The sequence below is a fragment of the Silene latifolia genome, chromosome 11 (assembly GCF_048544455.1).
Source record: "Silene latifolia isolate original U9 population chromosome 11, ASM4854445v1, whole genome shotgun sequence".
Taxonomy (NCBI): Eukaryota; Viridiplantae; Streptophyta; class Magnoliopsida; order Caryophyllales; family Caryophyllaceae; genus Silene; species Silene latifolia.
Window position 1 is genome coordinate 206,765,364 of NC_133536.1, and position 4,123 is coordinate 206,769,486.

A 4,123-nucleotide genomic window follows, 5' to 3' on the forward strand; every position below is an offset into this window, starting at 1 on the left:
TAGGTACCTTGGTGGACCATGTTTTGGACAAGGGAAAAGAAGAACGAAGCGATTTGGAAGTCGGACATGAAGTTTATAAGCTAGGAACCTTAGTTAGATTGTAAGATATGCTGCATAAGATGAGGAATGTACCTCATCTTCCCGGAACGTACCTCATCCGGCTGATTTGGACCTATTCTTTGGTACTATTGAAGAAGATGTGGAGCGTAAGACAAGGGGCGTACCTCATCTGCTCATAACGTACCTTATCTTACTGAGTTTTGTACCAACTTTTGATGTATAAGGAGAAGATGAGGAGCGTATGATGAGGTACGTACCTCATCTTACTCGTTTTCCCCCCTCATCTCTCTTCCTTTTTGGGCTGAAATTTGTAATGGACTATTATTGGGTCATATAAATACCCCAAATCCATATCTTAAAACCCTAAGCTTCATTTTATGCAAAGTAGAGAGAGAAACACAAGAAATTTCCTTTGTATTTTGGAGATCAAATCTTCATCCATTCTTCATATAATTCAAGTTCAAGTTTCTTATTCAATTTTCTTCTTCCTTGTTCATTCACCTTTAATTGTTGGTATTTTCTCTTTCCTTTATCTTTTTTAGTTACTTGTTTGCATTTTATTTATTTCTTAGTTTGAATATTTACATCTCTTGTAGTTAAAGTTACCACCTTTAAGTTTAATTTCATTTAAATTATAGTTTAATTAGTTAATTATCATTATCTTAGTTATTAATTGCATGATTAATAGTAGAAATCAATTTTATAACATGTCAATTGCTAAAGTGTCAACCTTTATCATTTGTCTTAGTTTAATTAGCATGATTAGTGAGTAGTCACCCTTCTAGGGTCCGATTAGGCCTAAATGATGAGTTTATTTTGGTGATTAGTCACTTTTGACAAGTTGTGGTGTTATGGGTAATCGATTTTGGTTGGGTGATTTGAATTGACCCCTTGTTTTACCCTTGTCCAACCTTTTGAGGCTATCAATGGGAGTTGGGCCGATTTTGGGCTACCTAGGCTATCAATGGGAGTGGGCTTATGGTAGTGGGTACCGGTATACTTCGGAAATCGACTCTAGGCGGGTTATTCACGGGATTGAGACCCATCTAAAGAGACTTAACCAATTGACTAAGGAATTCCATCCATGGGAGTGGGGAAGGACTTAGTTGGGACTTATTGTTGACCTTAATTCCTTGGGCTCGGCCTTGGTCATCCATGGAAGTGGGACCTTTACCCGACTCAAGAGACTACCTACACTCGGGAGGGTTGGGTGGTTAGTTTAGCTAGCATTATCCCTCTTGACCCCATGAACCCATTACTTGTTGATTGACTAATTGCCGCTATGACTCATTGCTAAGGGCTTGATCGGATCCTAGGCCTTCCTTAACCTTGATTACATCTTTTACAATCTCACTTGCTCAATTTCCATAATTAGTTCATAAGCACTTTATTTTGACTAGTTTAGTTGTTTAGTTAAAATATCAAACTCTAATTTCTATCGACTTAGCTAAACAAGAGACTAAAAGCAATTAGTAATCTTCCTAGCTCCTCGTGGGATCGACCCTCAATTTTGCGCGACGACAACCGTGCACTTGCGAGGTTTAATTTGAAACCATCAAGTTTTTGGCGCCGTTGTCGGGGAGTTCGGCTAGATATTAATTGTTTTCGTTCTAGTTTAGACTAAGTCTTTTGTGTTACTAATCCTTCTCTTGAGTGTGTAGGACTTTTTGCATGAGTAGGAGAACTCGAAGAGGTCAACCAATTGATCCGATTGACCACGAGATTGAAGCTACCGCAAGAAGACTAAATTCACTACGTAGAAGAGGGCTTATAGAAACACCAACTTCCCAAGAAAATTTAGTAGTTGAAGACTTTCAAGAAGAACCAAGTGCTTTTGAAACTTTTGAGAATCCCTTTGCAACTCCGGGAGAAGAAGTGACAATGGCCGCGGTTCCTATGCGAGATAACTTGGCTCCGAAAAAGGTGGTGAATCCAAGTATAGTCAAGCCACCTATTCAAGCCAATAATTTCGATGTGAAAGCCACCTTGCTACAACTTGTCCAAGGGAATCAATTCGGTGGGGGAGCCACCGAGAACCCCAACGAGCATCTCAACGAGTTCTTGGACAGTTGTGACATGTTCAAGGCCAACGGAGTGTCGGAGGATGCCGTACGCCTTAGGCTTTTCCCTTACTCCTTGAGGGGAAGTGCCAAGGAATGGCTTAAAAGTTGTGAACCCGACTCTCTTCGGACTTGGGATGATGTCTCTAAGGCTTTCCTAAACAAGTATTTCCCACCACAACGAACCGCAAGAATCAAGAGTGAGCTCCAAGGCTTCACCCAACAAGAAGATGAGACCCTTTACGAAGCATGGGAGAGGTACAAGGGCCTCCAAAGGCCATGTCCGCACCCTGGGATTGGGGATGATGAGATAATAAATAACTTTTATGAAGGCTTGAACAATGAAATGAAGATGAACCTTGATTCCGGCTCGGGAAAGGGAGCATTGGATAAGATAGATCACAAGACGGTCAAAGAGCTTATTGAAGAGATGGCTTCTCGTATCTTTCATTGGAACAATGATAGGCACAAGAGGAAAGGAAAGTCAACGGTTGAATCGGCCAATAATGTTGAAGTTAAAGGGTTGATTGAAGAGCTTAAGCAACAAGTTGCCTTGATGAGTTCAAGCAACACATCTAGCAAACCATCTTCTATGAGGAACCAAGTTTATAGTTGTGAGATTTGTGGAGACCAAGGACACCCACCCAATGAGTGTCCTTTGATGGTAGGAGATGGCAATTGCATGGAGCAAGTGAACGGGATATGGGAGTCTAGTCCGGCCAAGCAAGCATTTAACAACAACCAATATCACCCCGGAATGAGAGCCCACCCAAACTTCTCTTATGGCTCTCAAAATGTCCAAAACCCAACCTTCCAACAAAAATCACAACAACCAAACTTTCAAGCTCAAAAATCAAACACCACATTCAACCAAGGTCCACCGGGTTTCCAAGGAAGAACCTTTCAACCGAGACAACAATTTCAACCACTCAATCCACCAAGCAACCTACCTTTCCAACAAAACTCCCAACCCTTCCAACAATCCACCCAGCCAAAGTCAAACATGGAACTCATGATGGAACAATTGATGACATCCCAAAACCAATTCATCAACCATTCCACTCAAAAACAAGAAGAGACAACCTCATCCATAAACCAACTTAGAACCCAAATGCAAGCTTCTCAACGGATGACGGACAATCAAATCTCCCAATTGGCTTCCCAAGTGATCCAACTACAAGCCTTTCATGGAAAATTTCCGGGTAAAACCGAGGAGAATCCGAAAACCGTGAATGCTATCCACTTAAGTAGTGGTAGAGAGTTGGAAGAACGGGCATTTGTCAAGAAGAGGAAGAGTAGTAGACCGGGTGATGTGGTTGAGCCTCAAATTGTGGTTGAGCCCCCTAAGGGAGTTGAAGAAAAAGGGGTTGAAGATGAACTTGTGGAGATTGTTATGGAGACTCCAAAGGCGATTGATGAACCAACAAAGGTGGTTGAAGAGCCAAAACAACAAGTTGTGAGAACTTATGTGCCACCAATTCCTTTCCCACAAAGGTTGGCAAGAGCAAAACTTGAACAAAAATATGGAAAGTTCATGAACATGATAAATGGAATCAACATCACCATGCCCTTCATTGATGCCGTCAAGGAGATACCAAGCTATGGAAAGTTCTTGAAGGAGCTAATTTCAAACAAAAATTCCTTGAGTCCAACGACAACGGTGAACTTATCCAAGGAGTGTAGTGCAATTCTTATGAATGAGGCTCCTCAAAAGCTTAAAGACCCGGGGAGCTTTTCCATACCTTGTAAAATTGGGACTGTGCATATTGAGAGAGCCTTGTGTGATTTAGGTGCAAGCATTAGTCTTATGCCTCTCAAAATTTTCAAGAAATTGAAAGATTTTGAACTTTCACCTACAAGAGTATCTTTGCAACTTGCGGATAGATCGGTGAGGTATCCAATTGGCCTTGTGGAAGATGTCCCACTCAAAGTAGGCAAACTTGAATTTCCTTGTGATTTTTATGTGATGGATATCCCAGAGGATTCAAACATCCCTATTATAT

At 41.3% G+C, this 4,123-nt stretch overlaps 1 non-coding gene across 1 annotated transcript; it reads right to left on the minus strand.

Moving 5' to 3' along the window:
- Positions 1 to 2,310: 2,310 nt before the first annotated feature.
- LOC141615779 (small nucleolar RNA R71) lies at positions 2,311 to 2,417 on the minus strand. The gene has a single exon (XR_012530180.1). It is a non-coding gene; the product is annotated as a small nucleolar RNA R71 (small nucleolar RNA).
- Between the last annotated feature and the right edge of the window lie 1,706 nt (positions 2,418 to 4,123).